At 38.2% G+C, this 24,343-nt stretch overlaps 1 protein-coding gene across 2 annotated transcripts in view; it reads left to right on the top strand.

Moving 5' to 3' along the window:
- Positions 1-24,343, top strand: part of cbfa2t3 (CBFA2/RUNX1 partner transcriptional co-repressor 3) — an 81,925-nt gene continuing 57,582 nt past the window's right edge. For both annotated transcript variants that reach the window (XM_088333828.1, XM_088333827.1), the window contains exon 1: positions 1-838. The gene's annotated coding sequence lies outside the window, so the exon portion shown is untranslated. The remainder of the gene's footprint in view (positions 839-24,343) is intronic.

The following is a 24,343-nucleotide window of genomic DNA, read 5'->3' as shown; positions in this document are numbered from 1 at the left end:
TAAACGCAGACATAAGGTAACAGAGGAGAGGACGACGCACAGAAAGGGAGAGAGGGAGAGAGGGTGAGAGAGAGAGAAAGAGAGAGAGAAAGGAGAGAGAGAGACAGGAGAGAAGAGGAGAAGAACGGATGAGTGAGGCCAGAGAGCCGCGGTCGGTGCGCGCACGTACTGGACTCGCCAGCTCCATTCCTTTCTCCAGAACCCAACCATTGGCGCCGGGTGTAAAAAACCCAATTTACGCACACAGGATGCATTCGACGAGCGCGTGAAAAGAAAAATCCACGGCGGCTGCACAAAGCCTTGACAGGAGTCAAACAGAAGAGGACCTTCTCTCGAACTGATTTTTACTCAACGGGAGGAATCTGTCAAAGGATTTTCTTCTTTTTGTGCGCGTGCAAAGACAATTTCAAGTCACGCGAGGATACGCACGCGTAAAAGTCTCGGATTCGCACCCTTTTGGGGAGGGACTGAGGACTTTTTGAGGACGTTGTTGGCCATTTTTGGGGTGAAAACTTGCTCCAATATTCCTATAATCGAACTTGAAAGCGGATTTATGATTTCATTGTGAGTTTTTTTCACACGCAACCAAAACCAAAGACGCGTTGCTTCTCGTTTTCTTGCTCTTAAATACCTCGTAAGCGATCCAACATCCAAAGGAAAGTTAAAAGTATCCGATGCCAGTGTTTGAATTGAAGGAAGAGTTTTTCCCATTCCGTGTCCCGGTAGCACCCCACCCCGACACCCCTGAATATGAAGAGGATTTAGCAATATAAAAGCTCTTGTGGAAACTGGATTATCACCCTTTGACGACCGATATCTTGAACTCGACCTTCATTGAGTGAGTAAACATCTTTAGTGTTGGACATTGTCATCGGTTGAGTGCGTGTTCGGGAGTTTGGGGTGTTTGTTTGTTTTTAAGTGAATATTTTGGAGTCAATTAACTAACATATACATATAATGACGGAGACAAGGACCCCTGAAATATGCTTATTCATAAATATTTACCATGCATCACCATCAAACCGAGGCATGGGTCGTTTAAAAAATGTTTTCAAAGTGTGGCCCGTGGGCATTTGTGGTCTATGAAAAACAAATATATATTTGAAGATAATAATAAAGGGCATTTATTTGATATACAGTACAGACTTTTCTATTATTAAATTTAAGGTAAATTAATAGCTCCAATTTCAAAAAGAGATATATACACATTAAAAAAAAATATTGCCATCTTCGTGTGAGAAATAAAAACTGAAAAAAAACATCCATCAAAATATTATTGGAAAATAATTGTTTTATCAATCTGTAAAATTAAAAGATGAAATCAAAATAATTCTTTAAAATGACAACCTCCACATAGAAATTATTTTTTATATGACAGCAATCATGGTTGAAAATAAATAAATAAATAAATAAATAAACAAATAGGGAAAAAGACAAATCAATGAAAAAGAATATCATTTTGGAAGGGTTGTAAAAAAATAAAAAGCATAAATTGTCAAATTACCTTTTTTATTTACAAATGAATAATATGAGTACAATTCTACATTATGATTTCAGAACACCATTGTTGACGTATGAAGAGTAAACCAAACTAAAAACAATATGTGAAAATTAACAAACTTAAATAAACGAAAAATCTTTTATTTTTTATGTACAGTGAACCTTCGTTTATTGCGGGGCTTATGTTTCCATGATTGGCGAAATCTGTCAAGTAGAAATGTTTTTTTTGTTTTTGTTTTTTTTTAGAATTATTATACAATGTACCACCTTTTGTACACTGAAACTAAAAGAAAAATAACATGTTTTCAAGCTCAAGCATTTGTTTAACAAATACAACTGTACAGACATTTTTTATTTTATGTTTTTTTTTTCCATGAAAAGCACCCTACTACTAATTAATAAGCGAACTGACTATTTAGCCAATTAAAATGCACAACACAATGCACGATGCAAATCCGTGAAGCAGCAAAACCGTGAAAAGTGAATCACCCTATAGACCATTTTACAGCCTACGTCACGCGTGAGGTCACAGTCGAAGCTGGAGGAAAAATAATACTTGCACTGGTTAGAAGACAGAGGAAAATCAGGTAGCTGTCGTCATATTGTGTGTTAGGGTGCCAGAATCGGAGGAAAAACGTGATCCTAAATTTAAGTTTTACAGCATCCCAATGGACTGTCCTGAACAAAGAAAAAGACAGATGTGCATTAAAGCGAAAACATCGGACGAAGGCACTCGTCAAAAATGCTCAAGAAATGACCCGTTTATGATTGTTGCTATCGAGTCCATATTACTCTTATGGAGGCAAAGTATCTTGTTATTTTCTTAGCTTCAGCTACTGTTAGCGAGGAGCCAAAATACCAACGGTAGCCTTGTAAACACTGCGAACTAATATTTGTAATGCGTGCCTGTTTCTATTTCCGACACACAACGTGTTTACAAGGCTAGCGTTGAACCAATAAGCTACACGCTAGCAGTAAGGTGAAGCTAAGAAATAACAAGACATTCGACCAATATAAAAAGTAATATGGACTTGATGGCAACAATCATAAGCATTTCATTTATCTTACTTGATGTGAAGTGTGGGCTGCAAACCTATGCATTTTTAATGAGTGCCTCCGTCCAATCTTTTCGCTTTAATGCACAACTCTCTCCTTGTTTTTTGATCGGAAGGGTCCGCTGGGATCCTGTAAAACTTCAATTTGCGATCATTAACGTTTTTCCTTTGTCTTCTAATCAGCGAGGGTACTCTTTTGCCTCCAGGCTAAGCCCCGCCCACCGGGTACATCACAACCTTTACAAATGAATAGAAGGTATGCATACAGAAAGTACAGTTCAATAAATAATAGCAATAAATGTGATTCTTTACTGTAATTGCACAATTTTTCCTTGCACTTACAATCCATACAAATCCACAAATCCATTGCGTATTTATCCTTTTTATGTTACTTTTGTCTTTTATGACATGTTTATCCTATTGTGCCACTTCGAATCTCGTTGTAAACATTGTAAACAATGTTTACTACGTTATTATCAATGACAAAAAAGGACATTTAGAATGGCGAATCAACAATATTTGAAACCAGGGGTCACTGATGTGGTGTCTCTGAGCGCCAAGTAGCCCCCGAGAACACCTAAGTAGTCCGCAAACCAGTTCAAAAAATAGCTCACCAGTGATGGCTCATTGTGATTTTCAAGGAAACTTGATTCCTAACTGGCATGAGGAATCATTGGCCTGATCATTGTCTTTAAAACATAAGGAATTCTTCAAATGTTTTTGAAAAAAAAACAAACACCTATAATATAAGAAAATCGCTTAATGCACTTATACAAAGCTGATGAATTGGTAGTGGACGCAGCCTAGTTTAACTGTACTTTTAATAATAATTACAACCTGGTAATAACTTAGTAATATGATGATAAGCTTTCTAAGAAATTCTTAGAAAACTGGTTCCCCCTAGTGCTAATCATCTTCAAAAAGGTTGGTAACCCTTGTAACTATCCTTAACAAAAGCCATTGGGTTTCAAAATGAAATATAAAGAAAAAAACTCAAATCAAAGGTTTTGATGTTTGGTAAATTAAAGGGGAAAAAAATCGAATGGGCCCTTAGCATCCTTTAATTGTTTTGTAGATGGATTTCCCCCTGAAGAAAAGAAAAAAAAATTTCCTTTTGAAGCAAAAATATTCTTTGTGCTGTGGCTGGCGGGCTGGACCCCTTAACCACTAGGTTTGCAGGGGCACCATTTCCTCTGGAGTGTCTTGGGCAAGTACAGCTGGTGGTGCCGACCCATCTCTATGCCAACATATGTTTCCTGAACAAAAATTGACTTTCTATTTGAAAAGACAAGTATGAAGTATTTTTTTCAAAGAAAACAAGCCAAAATATTACAGCAGCAAGGAAAAACTAAAAAAAAAGAACGATTTGGTATCAATGGGCCAACTATTCATTGTTTTCAAGGCCTAGAGAGAAAGTAGCTGGTGTACTCAGTGGGATTTTAATTGGATTTGTTTTCCGCCTTCCAAAATAAAAGTTATTACTATCTTCCTTACAGTTGTGCTGTGGACTGCTGAAAAATCATTGAAATTATGTTATAGGCCCCCGAGCCTTTTTTTGGACACCAGTGGTTCTAAAAATGGGTGGTATTGTACATCAATAGGTACTTGAGATTCAAAAGTTTATCTTACAGCAGTGTTTTTACCTGCTTTAAAATAAAAGTATTTTTGAGGAATGATCTTACACATTTTCTTTCTTCATTATCTAATTTTTCACATATTTTTAAAGAAAATTAATCTTATAAATAAGCAAAATTGTCAAAGAATTTGACTCATTTTAAAGATATAGATTTTTCATTTTTACCAGATTCTTAATGTATTTTTCAAGTAAATCGGTACTATTCATTTAATGGAAATATAATTCAAATATAGTAAAATTTAAAAAACAACACTCAAAGTAATGCTATTATGTTAAATAAAATGTTTCCATTTTGGTCATTTGTATTTATTTCATGCAAATTATTCAAAATTGCAAAAAAATTGAGAAACGGTTATATGGATTGGCTAATTTTTGGGGGGGAAAACATTCTCCTTTGATAGTAAAAAAATGTAAAGTCAAGTCCATTCTGGTCATTTTTTCGCAAAAACGTGTCATGTATCTGCAATATTACTGAATAAAATCTCCATCAAATCACAAGTGGGCATTTTAATAATCGTATAAACTGTCAACACGGCTCACAGTTATTTTTATTATATTTATGGGCCTGTGAACTTCTGCTGTAGTTTATTGGGGGGGGGATAAAAATAGAGGGGCAGGGGCTGGGAGGCTTTGCTCCCATATCAAAGTGATGTCGCCACAAAGTGATGATACAAAATCCTGGCTGGCCGAAGAGGATAAAACGGAACATTTCATGTTTGCTGACCTGTACGATGCCTCATGACACCTTCTTGGTCCTCAACTTTTGTCCCTGAACACAGACGAGTCCTGTACTGAACAGTGTTGGGCAAGTTAATGAAAAATTAAAGTAATTACTTAAAAGTTACATTCAAAGAATTCCGTTATCCTCCAGATTGGACCATAACCCTAACCCTAACCCTGACACCCAAAGGTAGCGCGTTACTCTGAAATTACCGTATTTGCTCACATCAGTAGCCTAGATGGTAAGGCGCCCGCTTTGAGACTGGGAGGTCGCTGGTTCGCGCCTCGGCCGAGTCATACCTAAGACTTATAACATTGGTAAAAATGGCGGCGCCCTCTGTTGGCTGCGGCTGCATCGGCTCGCTACAATGGGTCAGGTGTATCGACATTTCGTTCTGTGTACATTGTTACAAAGAATGACAATACAAAAGAAATTATTATTATTATTATTATTGAAGCCGACTCCAAAAAACAGCTTAAAACTGCACTATTACTATAACATAGACCAGTCTCTAAGCACTATGTTGTAAATATTTTTCTGTCTTTAATCCAGATAATCTTTTCTCTTTAAAATCTTTATTAATTGTTTACCCTGGAGTGCCATGTTGCATACAACGTTTCTCTCATCTCATCTCATCAGCCGTACCGCTTATCCTCATTAGGGTCGCGGGGGGGCTGGAGCCCATCCCAGCCATCTCCGGGCAGTGGGCAGGGGACACCCTGAACTGGTTGCCAGCCAATCGCAGGGCACACAGGGACAGACAACTCATTCGCTCATTCGCACCTAGGGACAATTTGGACCGGCCAATTCACCTAAAATGCATGTCTTTGGAATGTGGGAGGAAACCGGAGTGCCCGGAGGAAACCCACGCAAGCACGGGGAGAACATACAAACTCCGCACAGGAAGTCTGGAGCTGGATTTGAACCCACGACAGGTTCCCATGACATGAACTGTGCCGCACAAGCGCTAACCACTGCGCCGCCGTGCTGCCTACAACGTTTCTATCAATGACAATGTAAATATTTCAATTGAAAAACGAATAAAATCAAAGATTAAAAATATTGTCAACAGATGTCATCATTGATTCGTTATGCACCACTCAGGATGTTGATTCAATGCAAATAAGTAAATTGAATGTTGTTGCGGGGACTTGCTTGTAGATTTTATCAATTTGTTGCTGCAGCCCTAATCAGAAATTAGGCCCGCATATTCTGTGCTTGAGAAATTGCCACCGTAACTGTTTACAGTTGTATTTTGTAAGTAGATATTAACATCCTAGCTTTGTTGAATACAGCTTGGGCGTAACCAGCCTGTTTTGGGGGGTGCTCAAGAACCCCTAAATTCAACCCAAGCACCTCCCAAAATTATTTCTCTTTCCCTAATAAAGGAAATGGTTTACTTAAATATAATTTAAAGTGCTAGCCAAATATAAAAAAGTAAATTAAAAAAAATGTGAACAACGCCGCGTAGGAAATACTCCACTCCCTTGAAATGGTTAGTCCATTTGATTCCTAGCACGGCTCTCACTCCCCTTTCACTCAGCTAGTGTCACTTGCGGCATAGCGGCAGAGTCTGGGGAGGCTCCGGTGTATTACTGTGAGAGTATGTTATTATGTAAACCCAAGAGTGCCATATTCAATTAATAAAAACGGCCTCAAAGCAAACATTCAATTAATAAACAAAAAGAGCTTTTTAAAATCAAAAGCTTTTAGCAAGATATTTTAAATAAAGTGTTTACATAATTGAATTGTACTTGTTGTATCATGACCAACCAGACACTTGAAGTGGTTAGCACTCTCAAAGCTCTAAACCTATAATCGCCCCTGGTAATAAAGCATTGTGTTGCCGGCCCAAGGAGGGTTGTATATGACTTAAATGTAACAGAGTAACACACCATGTCGTAACAAAATTTGAGTACTAAACACATATTCATAACGCGTTACAGTACTCGTTACCGAGAAAAATAGTTGCTTTTACAACACGTTACTCTCAATGCTGGTCCTGACGTTGTCCACAAGAAATAAAACAGCACATGAATAATTGAAAAGCGTATTATCGGCTTCAAGAATGGATCTGAGGTTACATGAGGGGTGAAACCGCAGTCAAGACCGCACCGGCGGAAGTCCATCAGCGAGGAAGGGAAGGGCAAGGGAGGGTGGGGGATTCGGCCCTCAGAGGCAGATGTCCCCGTCTTCGTCATTAAGTAGCGCTCTTAAAAGGCGCCCCATTCATTATGAAAAAAAGCCTGAGTGGTTATTTGCCGGTCGTTTACCGCACGCTTGAGATGAGTGGAGTGACGGGCATTGCTGTAGGCACAGACCGTACTTGGAATTATGGTAGTATATAATGAAAAAGTATTGATCCATACCAATCTGGTTATTTGCCGGTCGTTTACTGCTCGTTTGAGATGAATGTACGAACGGGCATTGCAGTAGGCGTAGTTTAAACTTGAAATTTTGGTATCAATCCAACTAGATTTTGGGAAGCACTGATCGATACGGATCAGGTGATTTGCCGGTTCTTTACTGTATGCTTGAGATGTGTTTAATGACAGGCATTGCAATGGATGTGAGCGATACTTTTTTGGCATCGGACCTATCAAAGCAATTTACAAAAATAATTGATCAATACCGATCTGGTTATTTGATGGTGGTTTAATGCACGCTTGAAATGAGCGTAATGGACATTGCAGTAGGCATAGACGATACTTGGAGCTTTGGTATCGATCCTCGTAATTAACTGAAAGTATTGATCGATACCGACTTAGTAATCCAAATCCTTCAAAGTTTTTTAAACAAAAGTTTCTATTTTTGGTAGTCGTCACTGGTACCCCAGCAAAATGGTGCATTCAAGGTATTTTCAAATTGTCGGTTTCCTTAGTTTCTTTAGTTTCTTTTGTATTAAGGGGAAAGCAATCGATCACGAATCAGATGGTCTTCAGTGTTTGATACATCATAATATACTCTAGTTCAGGGGGCCCGCTGGCACCAGGAACCCTCCTAAGTACACTTGAGTAGCCCATGGACAGGTTCTGAAAATAGCTTACCAGTGATGGGTCACCGCGATTTTCCAGTAAATTTGATTTCTAATTTGCATGATGTTTGGGTTGTTGAGTCTGTTTTAATTCAACTTCTAATAATTACAACCTGGTTATAACATAGTAACAACATAGTAGTAAAACGATAAGTTGTCATTTTAGAATTGCATTACAGAATGGTAGTCCTCTGTGCCAATCAGTACAGAAAGTATCTCTCAGCTTCAAAAGATTGGATGACCCCTGCTCTGGATTAACAACAAAACAAAAGAAAATTACAAAGAAAAAATACAGTATTCTTATTCATTATGATTTGCTGTTTTTATGTCACAAGGGAAATTGAAACTTCATTCGCGCAGTATATCTGCAAAGACTGTGGCTCTATGCTAGCTTCCACTTTTACCAGATGGAAATTGTGAAACGTTTGTGTCTGTTTTTATCATCCGGTATCGAAGCTAATGTGTTTTCCTTCTCCGGTGTCGTTTTCTGGTGTCTCGGTTATGTGGTATCGGTCTTTTGGTGTCGTACAATCAGAGCGGACCAGAAACGTGCTTCGGAAACGTGCGCGGCGTGCTAATTATTGTGATTTAAATGCGAGAGGCGCAGGTGAAGCCGCCTGCCCCCTAATTAATGAGCGCACAGATGGCCTCAGGTGGGCGTCCTCGCAAAATGGCTGTCAGACGTGTTCCTAAACCCAAATCAGAGTTCTGGTGAGCTTCCTATGTGTTCGGGTCTGTCAATTATCTGTATTTATGTTTCCGAATGGTTCTGTCGGATTATTAACAGGTTCTGATCACCAAAGAATGTACAATTTGCTCACAGGTCTTTCCTTTTGTGTAATTTTCTGTTGTTTGTTTTAACCTTATTCTAACTAGCATGCTAGGATTCTATATAATCTCTTATAATATATAATCCAAGGTGAAGGTCATTAAGGGTTGTGTTCAAGGACATTTTAAAAAAGTGAGTGTTGACAAACTATTTTGTTGCTTTATATACTTTAATAATGTGTTGAGGTCAGCACTGTATCATATTTAATAGCAGGTGCTAGCAGGTGTTCGGTTTGTCTCATCTCATTAGCTGCATCGCTTATCCTCAGTAGGGTCGCGGGGGTGCTGGAGCCCATCCCAGCTATCTCCGGGCAGTGGGCAAGGGACACCCTGAACTGGTTGCCAGCCAATCACAGGGCACACAGGGACAGACAATTCGCTCACTCATTCACACCTAGGGACAATTTGGACCAGTCTATTAACCTGACAATGCATGTTTTTGGAATGTGGGAGGAAACCGGAGCACCCGGAAGAAACCCACGCAAGCACGGGGAGAACATGCAAACTCCACAAAATAAGGCTGGTAGCTGGATTTGCACCCATGACCTCAGAACTGTGCTGCACACGCGCTAACCACTGTTCCGCCGTGCTGCTCGTGTTCGTTTTTTTTTTCCTATTCTCTTGTTTGGTTTGTCCATGTTTAAGCAACGTGATGGGCAAATTATAGTCCATGGGCCACAAACATGCTGAAAATATACTAACATGTATAAAATGGTAATAAGAAGTACTACTAATAAAAATGTGTTAAATTGTCCCCAGGTTGGTTTCGCTCCATTCCCATAAAAAAAACACTTTTTATTAATGAGAACTGCACTAAAAGCTAAGCATGGTTGGCTAAGTTTCTCTGTACTTGCTATTTTCCATGTCCTCATATTTTCATTTAATTTACAAATACATTTATTAGATTTCATGCAAAAATATACAATCTTGTTTAACATTGATTTTGTTACAAAATACATCACAAATCACCTCTCCTCCTCCTGAGTCCTCACAAATTGTTTGTTTCCGAATCCGCCCCGCAGATAAAGTTAACTGATTGGGATGGTGTTGCCCAGGGGCTTGGGTTGAGACGGGACAGATTTGTTTTGCACCGAACTTACCACTGCAAGGCAAATGTTTGAGTAGTTGAGTCTTTTTCAGACTTACTGCTAATAATCACAACCTGGTAGAAATATAATTATAACATAAGTTGTTATTGTAGAAATTCATATCAAAATGGAAGCCCGTCACGCTAACTGATAACCAAAAAAGTAGCTTTCAGCTTCAAAAGGGTTGGCAATCTCTGGTGTAGCCCCTTACGCGACAAATGAAAGCCTTGCTCATTTTATCCTGCATTCTTGGGTGGTTGTTTACTTGCCGTGAGTGATAAAGGCCACGTCGCAGAGGGAAAGAGGCGTGCACGGACGATACAAACTCGCCATTGTCCGAGTTACCCGGTTCATTTGGCTAGATTAGAACGTCGCTACTGTAGATTAGCACAGATGCTTCCTGCGTCTGACTCTGATCCCGACACACTCGACACTCGAGTGTTGCAGATAGGAGGCGGGATACAGTGGAGGTTGGTGGGACGCCGGGCAGGTCGGAGGTCAGTGGGCACGCGGGGAAGGACGAGTGGAGGTCAGGAAGCGGGTGAGGGAAAGGGTGTGAGGGGAAATGCTTTTTCTGCAGAGACGTGTTTGCTTTCAGTTCACGGCAATCCATTGTACTGTATATACAGCAGCATAGACCCATTCATTGATTGGTCAGGGAGATTCAACTTAGAGAGGGTAGCAATTCTTGTGCCCGCTTAGTAGTAATCACATTATTTTCCATGGTCATCATGTTTTTACTTCTACCTTTAGCATTACTTCAAGTCTTGGAACTCCATCCATCCATCCATTATCCGCACAACTTATCCTCAGTAGGGTCGCGGGGGGCTGGAGCCCATCCCAGCTATCTTTGGGCAGTGGGCAGGGGTCACCTTGAACTTGTTGCCAGCCAGTCGCAGGTCACATAGTGACATACAACTCACTTGCTCTTTCACACCTAGGGACAATTTGAACCGGCCAATTAACCTGACATGCATGTTTTTGGAATGTGGGAGGAAACCAGAGTGCCCGGAGGAAACCCACAGAGCACAGGGAGAACATGCAAACTCCACACACGAAGGTTCAATCTCATGACCTCTGAACTGTGCCGCAGACACGCTAACCACTCAACCGCCGTGCTGCCGTGTCTTGGAACTCATAGCGAGTAAATACAGTACAAGAAATACATTGTTGCACTACTCTAACTCGAATACTCTTCCCAAATCACACAATATTCAGAATTAAACAAATAAAGAGAAATAAAGCATAGTGGAAGGTAGTTCAGCCAAGAACATATTGGGATTTTTACCATGTAGTTACGCCGACCAATAGCTGACAAACATCTTAGAGAGATTTTTGCCCACACAAAATAATTCATTGTTGATGTAAAATCACCCTGTTCCACATCATGAAATGAAAACTATCTTAGGTGGGGTCTGCTGTATGTAATTATAAGTTTTTATAATAGAACAATGAAGGAATAACACTCTGTGAAAATAAAAGAGTCACTGTTTACAACCATGTTATCAAATAAACTAAAAGTAGCCATTATTAGCTACATGCATTGACCACAAAGTGAGAACACCCTTAAATGAAAATGTGAACACTGCAAAAATTGATTTATTCGCTTTATTTTGTCAAATAACTTTTCTTAATTTAAGTATGAACGTACTCAACCTGAGGCATGGCGGCTGGGTGGTTAGCGCGCAGCCCCATGGTGCGGAGATCCAGGGTTCAAATCCAGCTACCGCTAGGGAGTTTGCATGTTCCTCCCGAGTTTCCATGCACTCCGGTTTCCTCCCACATTCCGAAAACATGCATATCAGGTTAATTGGCCAGTTCAAAATGACCTTGCGTGTGAATGGTTGTATGTTTCCGTGTTGCCCTGCTGGCAATCTGTTCAAGGTGCCCCCTGCCTGAAGATAGCTGGGATGGGCTCCAGTGACCCTAGTGAGGATAAGTGACACAGCCAATGGACGGATGGATTGACTTAACCTGATCTGAAACATATATGATGCCAAGGAAAACCTTAAAACCTCAGGATGAGGGACAGTGCACCTCCTAGTTGTAGAAAAAAAATATTTAAATAATAAGCAGAAATACATTTATATCATTTTTTAATTACTTTTAGGTCAAGAAATTTGTATACATTTTACGTCATTAAGTGACTAAGCCCCCTCATGCCAAGCTCAAAGCATGGAGGCAATGGGTACCAATGTTTTAAGTCTTAGGTATGACTCGACCGAGGATTGAACCATTCTCGGGTCGGGCACCCAACCCCAAGGCCACCAAGCTGGTATCTGTCGGCCATTTTGCTCCTATGGGTACCCAGAAAACTAAAAATCTTGCTTCAAAAATTAGAAGACAAAACGTGCTTTTTGGTCACTCTGAGTCTCAATAGTTTGTACTCTTCCTTGTGCTTTGATGCACTCATTTTCAATCGTACAATATAATACAATAACATTTAGTCCCTTTAAAAACATTTATATTGAGTAAATTCAGGGAAAATAAAGTGGCTAGCTAACAAATTAGCCAAAATTTTCCTCCAGAAATGTGAAAAACTGGTGGCGAATAGCTTGGGATTGTCATATGTTATTCTTCTCAATGCATACAAGGAATGGAGGCCAGAAAAAAAAAATGTTTTTTTTGGGCTCCCACGCTCGTACCCGAGCATCCACAAAGCGGGTTTTTCATTCAGTCAGATGTTGGGAAGCTGTTTGACTTGTGCGCTCTATTCTTTGACATTCCCCAAATCCCCAGAGAGGATGGCCAGCCCTGTCACACTAATATCAAACACATGTGGAGAGCAGACAAGACCAGACGGACAAATTTCGGCTACGCTGTGATGGAAAATGAAAATTTCCAAAGTGTTACTATGTGACCATTCAAGATTTCTAATCAGTATTTCTCTGTGGATATTTTCTACCAAACTTATATTTTATAATAAAACCAGATTTATTCGTATATAACGTGCACTCGTGTATAATGTGCACCTCTAATTTTTGATCACAATACCATTTTTTTTTACTTTTTCTCAGCTCAACCTAAATATTGCAAGTGACAAATGTTGTTGATTACGAGCAGCTTTTATTAAAATTATTTACTAAACTCATAACAATACCAAAAACAATATAAAGTTTACGATCCATTTATTAAATGTCCTTAAAGTCCGAATCGTCCAAAACATTAAAGAGTTGTCTCCCTCGTCATTCTATTTTGCGTTTACATTGGTTGACTTTCTGTTTTCTCCATTCTCTAAAATTAATCTCTGGTACCATGAATAAAACTAGTGTGATAACCATATCAAACCAGATGCATTTTCTATATCACTGGTGGGTAAGTGGTTGGGATTCAGCGGTCTCACCGCCGTGATCTGGATTTGATTCCTGTTGCATCCAATCTTTTGCAAATGTAATCAACCATATTTATTGACTGATCAATCATTGCACAAATATTGGAATGTACTCGTATATACCGACCAAACTTTGAGTTCTTTTATACACGAATAAATACGGTAATATCATTATGATTATTTTAATCGTGAAACTACATAAAATAGTCATAGTTGATTTAAAAAGAATATTTTCTACAAGGTCTAGAAAAAATATAGATGTAGTTTAAAATAAATAGTGTATCCTTGATGAGACATTTTTATTTCTATCAAGAATATATACAGTATACCGTGTAAAATGATAAAAGAAAATTCTGCCTATGTTGTATGGTTTCTTCTTTCAATATTTTAAGTTAGAAATTACATCATTTATTCAAGTATTAAGTTAGCGTAACAAAGATATTGCTCGAAATATGCACTATTAATACCATTTTATCAAAGAAATTATAGATTCTTTTGAAAAATGTTTTGCCAAGACTATAAAAATTAGTTCAAAAATATTTTTATTATAAATGTGTTTTTTGTTTAAAAAAAAAAAATCTATCTTGGAGTAAGAAAACTTCTCTGCCCAAAAAATTGGGAGAAATTTGATGCAGGTTTTTTTCGACAAAATAAGAAAATTAATCACCAAAATAAGACGTTATTTCTCCTAATTGAACGTAGATATTTTGGTTAATTTTAAAAATATTTTCTACCAAAAACAGAAAGAAAAATACTCAAAATGAGGAAAACGATCTATCTTTGCTTTTGGTTTAACAGAAAATAATTTAGAAGATCTTGGAAAGTTTAGAAAATCCAACATAAATAAGCAAAGTTTGTGCCATAAGATTGTAATATTTTCCATATATATATATATATATATATATATATATATATATATATATATATAATAGGCAGATTGACACATATATTGCATATTCCATTTAATTTTAAAAAACATTTCCTATCAAGGTATAATGAGCAAAACATTGTGCAAGTGAAAAAGATTTGTATATATTCTAATATTCTTATTTGAAAAAAAGAAATAATTATCTTCTAGAAAACATTTTCTATCAAGAATAGAAAAAGTATAAACATACATTTTGCCAAACTTTCTGCAATTGTGGTATTTTAAATTTTATTTTAATATTTTGTTTAATATTATGCAAGTTATTCAAAGAACCAGGTAAGATAAGAAAAAATGTTTCCTAAAATAAGACAATATTTTAGCAGGTGGTAGAGAATTTTGTAATTTTGGAAAATATTCTCTTAAGAATGGAAAAATTATACACTTAAAATGAGCCAAACGTCTTGCCAATATCGTATTTTTACTTCTATTAATTTCAATATCTTAACAATAATTAGGAATTTAGTCAAAAAACAGATAAAGATAAATATGTCTTAACATGAGCAAAATTATCTTATCCAGCACATGGCCGTTTGTTTATAAAGCTAATCTACAAAAAAAACATTTTTTATTATTAAAAAAACAGGTTTTTTTTTCTTCATTAAACCAGAAAAATGAGCAATTTTGTTTTCTAGGATTTCTTTCTTGGCAGCGTTGCGCTAAAAGGAGCAAGTCGTTATCTCCTGGAAACAGATTTGGTGTCACGCAGATGGTTCCGTCCGTCTTGAGCTGCTGAATGGCGTTGTGTTCGCAGTCAGGAGAACAGAACGCAATCTCGGCTCCAGCCTTCCTTCCTCTTCCCGGGCACAAACACAAAACCTCACAAAACAGCCATTGCGGTTTAGTGCGGATGAGGGGACGCGCTCCGTCTTGTCCACGAGGGACTTTGAGACACGAGTTACCGTGTGACATCAAAAAAGTCACGAGGGGATCACAGCAGGAGCGGGAGGTTTATTTTGGAGGGTGTCAAATGTTTCCTGAAAGAGAGATGAGACCGGTCGGAAAATCGAGGATTGCATAAGTTTGTCGTAGTAAATACTGTTGATGCTCGAACAATGGAATACATTTGTTGTCAGGTGGGGGTCGCAAGGTAAAACTGCCATATTGCGAGGGGTTGTAAACAGCGAATGCTTTTTGAAACATTGAAATAAGAAGTACATAGAAAGTACTAATACTAAACTGTTGCACACTGTACATACATATGAAGAAATACATTTCTTTATAAAATACACAAAAATTGTATTTACCTTTGTGTGATTTGACCTGAGCTGGTCAAGTGAAGCAGCCGGTGGATGCAAAAGGGGAGAGGAGATGGGAATTTTTCAATTAAAACAGATTTTAAGTCTTTTTTATGGATGGGCGTGTTCAGACACCAGGTACACCAGACCCCGAGGATACAATATTAGGAATAATAGGAAGGGATGCGATGGCGGAGTAACAAATAAACAGATTTCATATCTTGTGAGGGTTTTCATGCCCCAAGAAGAAGTTGGAAAGAATTGCATTTGATAAAACAACATAATCATATGCAGGCAGCAAGGCGGCACAGTGGTTAGCACGTGTGCGGCACAGTTCGGAGGTCATTAGATCAAACCTTCCTGTGTGGAGTTTGCATGTTCTCCCCGCGCCTGTGTGGGTTTCTTCCGGGCACTCTGGTTTCTTCCCACATTCCAAAAATAAACATGTCCGGTTTATTGGCCCGTCCAAGTTGTCCCAAGGTATGAAATTGTGAGTTGTATGTCACTACATGCCCTGCTACTGGCTGGCAACCAGTTCAGGGTGTCCCCTGCCCACTGCCCGAAGATGGCTGGGATGGGCTCCAGCACCCCAGCGACCCTACTGAGGTTAATGGATGGACGGATGGGTGGCTATATACATACAGTATATACATATATAATATATATAGATATATCTGTGTGTGTTTGTGTCAAAAAACATGTCCAATGTATTCTCCCCTTTGTTTTATGGAGTCAATGAATGTCGGAGCGGCTTATTGTTGGTATTTATTTGTCCCGGTGGCTCAGCTGTTTCGGAAAGTGTCAGAGATTCTCTTAAAGCTGTCATGTGATCGCCCCCACAACGGCGCTTTCAGTGGAAAGCAGAACGCCAAACAACTCGCGTTTGACTGGCGCGTGGTAGTGGCTATTGTCGGTGCCTTTGTGGGCCAAAAGAAAATCCAGACCGTTGCAGAAAGCAAGCGCTGCAGTGGCAATTTGCAAGAACAAAATTGTATCTATCCAGTTCAGTAACTTATTTTTCAATATTTAAATCTTAAAAATAAGAACAATTGCACTTTTAATATACAAAACTGTCTTATCTAGCCTTGTGTAGATTATTTTGCTGATTTCAAGCATTTTTTAATGGGGTTGCTAAATATTTCTTGAAATAAGCATGATCTTCTACCATCTGATTGACACGATTGTTTTGCCTATTTTAGGGATGATTGTTTTATTTAAAAATTAAGAGAACATATCTTATTGGGGTGTCACTACTAATTTTATATCTAATTTTTCTCAATCTTGATTACAAATATTTTTCACAATGAACCAAATTATCTAGAGTCTGCTTTATTTAAAGAATTATTATTTTTTCTTTTTTAAACGAAAAATAAAAATATACATATAAATATATTTATACGCATGTTATTATATTTGCATTCATATATATATATATATATATATATATATATTGAAAAATATCCTTAAGTTTTCTGTCAATGAAATTATGTCAAATTTGCTCACTTTGAGTATAGATTTTTTTCTTTACCCACACAGAAATGCATATAAAATCAGGCAACATTTTGTAATCTAGCTGATAATAGATTATTTTGCCAATATTTTAAAGATTTTTTTACAGAAATTAGGAAAAAATGAAATTGAGTTATAGATGAGCAAATAGGTCGTGACACGTTTGTTTCCAGGTTTGACGTAAGACTTTGGTGCTTTGTGAACCGGCAGGTGCCTGTTGTGAAAATTTTACAGAATAATAGATAATTTTCCCAATATTTTCAAGGATAGAAATAATTAAAATTGCTCAGCAAAGCCATTGTGACGCTTTTGTTACAGGGTCAAACATAGGACTTTTGTGCTTTGTCGACTGCCGGGTGGCTGTTGTGAATATTAACACATCTAGCAAATGATTTTCCCAATATTTGAAACAAATATAAGATTAGACAAAAATAATGAAACTTAGCAAAAAGCTCTACAAAGCCACCGCGACACGTTTGTTGCCTGAGTGAAATGTAGGACTTTGGGGCATCGTAAATTGACAGGTGGCTGTTGTCAAAATGTTCACAACTTGCAGATAGTAGCTAGTTTGGCCAATATGTTTGACCAATAATAGAAACAAAATCATGAAAATGAGAATAATCACTCAGAGAAGTCGTCGCGACGCGTTTGTTGCCAGGGTCAAACGTAAGACTTTTGAGCTTCGCGCAGGTGGGCCGTAGTGACGTCAGGGCAAACAGCATAGCGCTCTGCCACAGCTGGCCTGGGGAGAAAAAGAGGGGGAGGCGGGTATTGGGGGAGTCGTGGTGGTGCGTTTGAGGGCAGAACGGCAGCTGTCGGGTCTCTTTGGCGCACCTGTCGCACAGGAAGTGAGCACGGCTCGCCGTTTCCTGGATACACCTCCGCAAACAAACGCCCCTGCAAGAAAACCAGGGAGGACATCTGCTCAGCGCCAGGGAAAAAAGAAGCCACGCAGAGGAGAAAAAAAAGTCGGTGAAAATCAAACCGGGAGGATTTCCCGTGAAAACTGCCCTAGCAAAATAAGAAAATGATAAAAATCCTACCACCAGTTTTGCTAAATGTATTATCCCATTCTGTGGTTGTATTGAAAAAAAAAACAAATGTATCTAATATAAAAAATGGTTGGGCATCATTTTCTAATTCTAAAAGTGGAGTGTCACGATTACTGATGTGACTCGGCCGTGCCCGGTCCTTTGGCGCCAACTGCCGCGGGTTCTGATTGGCTCCCGATCAGTATTTGAACCCAGTCCTGTCTGTCCCCTGTTGTCAGTCCATCTACGAACCTCAGTGTATACTAGGCAAGCCTTTTTCGACCCTGACTCACACCTGTCCCATTTTTGCTCCAGTCTGTCTCCGGCTACGACCCGTTTTGATCCTGACCATGTCTGCTCTCCCATCCCGAACTACGACCCGTTTCTGACCCCGACCACGTTTTAGCTGTTTAGTCCCGGCTACCAACCAGTTATCCCGTCCCTGACACCGCCATCGCTCGCTACATAAGATCAACTTCCGTGTTCGGATCACAAGCCGAGTACGAGAGCAACTCGCTTCCCACGTCCAGTGAACACCGGAGCGTGGGCGCAGCCCTTCCTTGCTCCTTCAATAAAACTTCTGGTAAACGTTACGCAAGTGGGTCCTGTTTCTGTTCTGGTCCTGACAGTGGAGTGCGTTGTTTGAGGTGTCTTTAAGAATTTCAACATATTTTTTTCACATATAACGCACTCTGTTTGTTTTTTCATTCGTAATAAAAAAAACCTTGTGTTCCTGAGTAAAAATGAAAGACAGCGAGTGGAATTCTCTACTGCAGGGGTGGCCAACCCGGTCCTCAAGAGCCGCATGTCCTGCATGTTTTTGGAGTTTCTCTGTTCAAATACAGGTGATCCCAATCACCTGGGTCATTATTAAGCTCCTGCACAGCTTGCAAACAATCTTGAAATTTGCATCACCTGAGAAACCTCCAAAACATGCAGGACATGCGGCTCTTGAGGACCGGGTTGGCCACCCCTGCTCTACTGCTTCATCCAACTACAAAATAAAACAACCAAAATGATGGAGGAATCTTTGTTTTTGTTTTTTGTTTGCAGTGTGAAGTGTTTTTGCATGCTAGCCCACTACATTAAAAAAATTATTCGAATGTATTTTTTACACGTTTTCTTATTTTGCCAGTAAAATATGAAAAACTATAACAAAATTATGTCTTAACCAGTGGGTTATTGTACCGAGAAATGTGCATTTATTTTACTTAACATGAGGCTCACCTTGATGGATCGTACATGATTGACGGTCATCTTGCTGCTACGTGTGCCTCCCTAAAAAACATAAACCTGAATGGTATGAAAAATTGGTGCGATTTGGTCACTTTGAGTGTAGTTTCTTTGAAGTTCTTTTTTTTAGCTTGCACTACACAATACAGTGACATATATTGGTCAAATGTTACATACTGTCCTTTAAAGTTTGTGTTATAGTAAAGTTCTACCACGTACTACTCACTCTTTAAATTCTAGCCAAACTCTCCCTCAAATACCATAAAACCACGTGACTTAAACGTTTAACAGTGAGAAAATTTCCCACGGCTTTTCCCGCACCTTATCATCAACGTTGGACTGTTCAGATCCACGGGCCTAAAAAATTCCCGTCATTTGATACTGTGTGTAAACAACAAGAACAGCTTTGCCACATTTGTCAAGTTGGGTCCTCGCGAGACCCCATTTCCATTCCCAGGCTGCCCTTCATGCTGCCTGTATGCAATTAGCGGGCTAATTAAAAGCTTGATGAGCTAATTGGTGCTGGGCCAAGCAGGATTTGGCGGAAGAACTTATTTTTGTTTGCTTAAACCGCCCGTAATGTCTCTTTTGATTGTTATTCAATAGTTCTTTCAACAAAAAAATCTGGCTCATTAATTTTGTTTACGATTTCACACTCTTTTTCCAAGTTTTTCTCTGATGCTAAATTTACTCTTCCATGACTGCCCAAGACTCATTAAAAATATGTCTGCATCAAAAAACTGTTGTAATTGATTGTGTCTGTACTTTGAATGGATCTAAAGTAAGAAAATTAACAAATGATTCAATTCTGCTCCCAGTACTTTGTATGGGCAACATTCAATTTTGATTAGATTAACATATCTTGCTTATTTTCATTTATAATATAAATCCAGATTAAATTTAAAATTTCCACTTTCAAGGACTGCCATGGCATTAAAAGTTTCTTTTGATTTATTCACCTCCTGCCTTCCCTATAGGTGCGAATGAGCCTCTTCCATGTCCTTTTCCCCACGTGGTCGTTAGTGCCTTTCATACATTTGTCTATGTATTTGGTTTTCAAAATAATTAACCATTGTGTATGTCTGTGTTTTTGGTAGTTAGGTGGGGAAAAAAGGAGAGGATTTTATTTTCTTATTGTACATTGAATGTCTTCATAAAGCCCTAGTTGCAATCTATTGCCTGATTAGTGCTTTACCAATACATTTTGATTTGACTTGAATCATTTTATATCCCTATAGTTTATTGCTTATGGCTTTATTCGAAATCAAGGGTGATTGTGCGTTCTTTGTTTTCTATGATAATCACCAGGGTCGTTTCCATGGTTATCATGTTTTAGCTTCTCCCTTTGGCATCACTGCAATGGTCGAAACCAAACAATGAAAGTTTGTTACAGAAGATTCGAAACTGAACAAAGAGAGAGAAACAGGGAGTTCAACCATTAGCATATCAGCATCTTCAATATGCTGTGACAGGAATCATTAGCAAACCAGCTTCTTATATAATGCCGGCCAATAGGAGATAGGTATCTATAGACATAACTTGCACAAACTCTGCAAAGTTTGCATTTTGTAAGAACTTAAAAACGTATCGTAATTAGCTAATGCATTTCAAATCCTTAGTAAAATCAAAATATATTTTCTAACTTGTTAGGATTGTAATATCCTCATAAAACCTTCTTGCTTTGATTTCCTAAGTGTTCTTAATGAGTGTCCTGATCATCATTTTGTTACACCCACAATTTTCACTGATGGTAGCAAGTGCCTTTTTTGTTTCCATGATTATCATGTTTTTGCTTCTCCCTTTAGCATCACTGCAATTTGTGGGACCCATAGCTAAATAAATGTGGTTTGATACATGAGATTCTGAACTCAATGAAGAGAAAGGCATTGTGGGAGGGAGTTCAGCCAATAGCGTATCGGCATATTTGTAACACCGTGACGCAAACCAATAGCACATTAAAATTGTATACTGTCAGCCAATAGCATACAGGAAACGATTCAGAAGGATTTTTTTTTTTTAAGTTTTTGAAAATTCAAAATTAGTTGTTAATGTTGTATGGTAAAAACAATGTACTAAAGAAGGAAGGGCTTGCATGTACTTTTGCCTTATTATTTTTTTTAATGATAAAGACAACAACAAAAAAGAAAGTACAGATATATACTTATACTTATACGCCAGAGAGTCATTTGAGTAACTTGACACAAAGATGGAAAAATTAAAAAATGTTTTTTATGCTTAGGGGTGTTCAAAATAAGTGTGCAAAATAAGCTGGTATTCACATGTTGGCAAAAATATCATAACAAGGGACTGAAAAAACCTTGTATTCCATGTCTTAACCGGAAAACATCGTAAGGTAGGAATGCTATAACCCAGGAGGTCTACAATACTTGTCAATTTATGTTTCCCCCATACTTTGTACTTTTTTGATCATATAAAATTGTGTACGTTGTTTATTTTATTTACAAGACCACATTTGTTTTAAGCTTGTTTTTTGTTTTTTTTTTGTTTTACCGATCTCGTCTTGCCGATTTCGGCTTTAATCTGGATCGTCTTGTTTACTGATAGCATACAACAACATCATTATAGATTGGTATTCTACATAGTCTATCTTAACGCATTGTGTTTGTAAGATTTATTTTCGCTTAAATGGGGGATTTGCAATCATTTATAAGGGGAACAACTGACTGACGCTGACAAGTATAGTGTAATGCATGATTTAGTAGTATAAGCGTCATTTGGAATTTCTTTGTCGGTCAGTAGTCCAAAACACATTCAATATGTGACGTCCGTCAAATGTAAACACGGAGCATGCAGTATGAAGAAACAAGGAGCCAATATGAACTTGAAGCCGGATAGCATCAGTGATAGATCACCTGGCTTTTACATGGAAATACGCAGGATGGTGTTTCAAGAGTCTAGGGAGGTCTCGGGTTGCATCGGTGTCTGTTGAAGCTCAGGTGCGGAACTCATCTTATGCTATTGGTAGCCCTCTTGGCTATTTAGAGGAATTATGTCACGTCTGACTGAGGTCATGAGGAAGAGAGAGAGAGAGAAAGATGGGGGTCTGGTTCGATGTCGGAACGTGCCGCCCAAAGCTCAGCTGGACTTATTTGGATCATGGATGACGAGACCAGAAAACAGTGACAAGCTAGAAAGTACAATGCAAAGAAATCATTCTTAACTGATTGGCAGAAAACTGTGTTCGTTTCTGGTTTATAAGGTACCCTGGGTTATAAAGTGCATACCTGTCCAACTCGGCCAATTGCTCCCCTTCTTAAGTATAACAATTCCCCTTGTTAGGTGATAATAAACCTTGCAAACACTATGCTGCACCTATTTACTCATAGCAAAACAGACTATGTAGAATACCGTAAGAATATTAGCAATCTACAAGAGCGTTGTCGTCTGGTACCAGTGACCAAGACGATCCGGATTAAAGCTGGAATGGGCAAGAAGAGATCGGTATACCAAAAAATGTTGTTTTTTTTAATAAATGAAAAATTCCCGCGTAAAATTGTTAGAAGGCGTTGGTTGGTTGGTTGGTTGGTTGGATCCATTTAAAATGTTAGAAAACTTGCAAAATAAGGGAAAACATGTAAGTTATAAGGTATGAATGTGCACTAAAAAGTATTTTGTGACATTGTTCACCTATAATGTGCACTGGATTCTCGGACGTATGAAATTAAAACTACTATAAGAGCTAGTTTTGAGTGAAAAACTAACTTCTGAGAACAAAAAAACCCCATATTTCATAGAACACAAATATTACAAAATCTGGTTTTACCACTAAAATAAGTTGATTCATTCATTAATGGAACTGTGTTTCATTAAAAATATGCATTACTGATATACCGTATTTCTTTGTTTATTAAACGCACTGAATTTGGGGTGTGCCTGTTAGTCCAGAAAGGATGGTACTTTATTATTTTTTTCTTAATTCCACATTTATTGTTTTTGAATCAAAACAACTATCATGTGGTTAATTATTTTGTTCATTTCAGGAAAGGTTTTCTTCAGAGATTGGAAAAAAACGTAAAATAAGCGAAACCATCTATCACCTGTTAGATAAGAATTTTACCTTTTTACTGCAAAATTTTTAAATTCTTACCCCGTCGTTGGCAGAAAATTGTGCTCATATTGACCTCATATTGACCTGGTTTTAATTTCGTATTTTTTTTAATTAAATCTTTTTTCCAAGTAAAACACATAAAACAATATATACAATTGGTAAACGCGGCTTATCTGCCTGATGAAAGTTTTTTTTTTTAATTAGGTTGAAAATAAACCTTAAGATGAGCAAAAATATAATTTTGGTAGAAAATAATATTTTGCTTATCTAAATTGTATTTATTTTTTCTTGAAGAAAGAAAATGAAATATCTGAAAAACAGAAAAAGTATACTTAAAATGAATACACTGGTAAAACAAGATGTTACTTTCCTCCTTTCTAGTATCACGGATCCCTTAAGGTTGTTGGGGAACCACTTCCTGTGGTTTGTCTTCAGCCTGGTAGCGCCCATTCCTCTCCAGGCCATTTTTTCAGGTAGGGGTTTTGCACCCCCACAAAAACATATAATACGGATTTCCACGGATACCAGTAGCAGGAGAAGCTGACTCAAATACAGCACCTTTATCACCTGTTCGCCTTTGTTGTAAAGCGTAATCCTGTTCTTCAGAGACGGTACCAGGTCCTCAAAGAATGGGGAAAACTCTTGTTTTTCTAATTTTGTAAAACAAGAAAAACTATCATAATCCAAATTATCTACACTAGCAGATTGTGGATAATTTGGCTCATTTAAATAAATATTTATTACCAAAATAAGAACATTCTCAAACGAACAAAATGATTTACCTCCTTATTGGATCATTTTTCTTATTTTAGTTATTTCTTTATTTTTACTAGAAAAACAAGATAAAGTGTTATGAATTTGGAAACCAAAATGCTAATAATGAGCAAACAATGCGGTCCAATTTCTTTTTTTTCAACTAGCAATGCAGCATTACGGTATCCTAGTGTCAGGTCCGTGTTTCTCCCCCTAGCTTCCTCCATTTTCGACTCCCCCGGCTGCTGGGCGGCAGCTGTGCTGGTGATGGCCGCGTGCCCACAGTGAAAGCTGGCTGCGGGGCCCCAGGTGGCCCCTCCTGACAGTTATTGATGTTCAGGTGTTCAAACCCTCTCTTGCAGAGACCACAGAGCCACACACAAACATGAATG

This window comes from Urocampus carinirostris, chromosome 4 (assembly GCF_059441175.1).
Source record: "Urocampus carinirostris isolate Australia breed hairy pipefish chromosome 4, RoL_Ucar_1.0, whole genome shotgun sequence".
In the NCBI taxonomy this organism is placed as follows: Eukaryota; Metazoa; Chordata; class Actinopteri; order Syngnathiformes; family Syngnathidae; genus Urocampus; species Urocampus carinirostris.
Note: the sequence above shows the minus strand (reverse complement) of the source record. Positions and strands in the feature narration are given on the sequence as shown.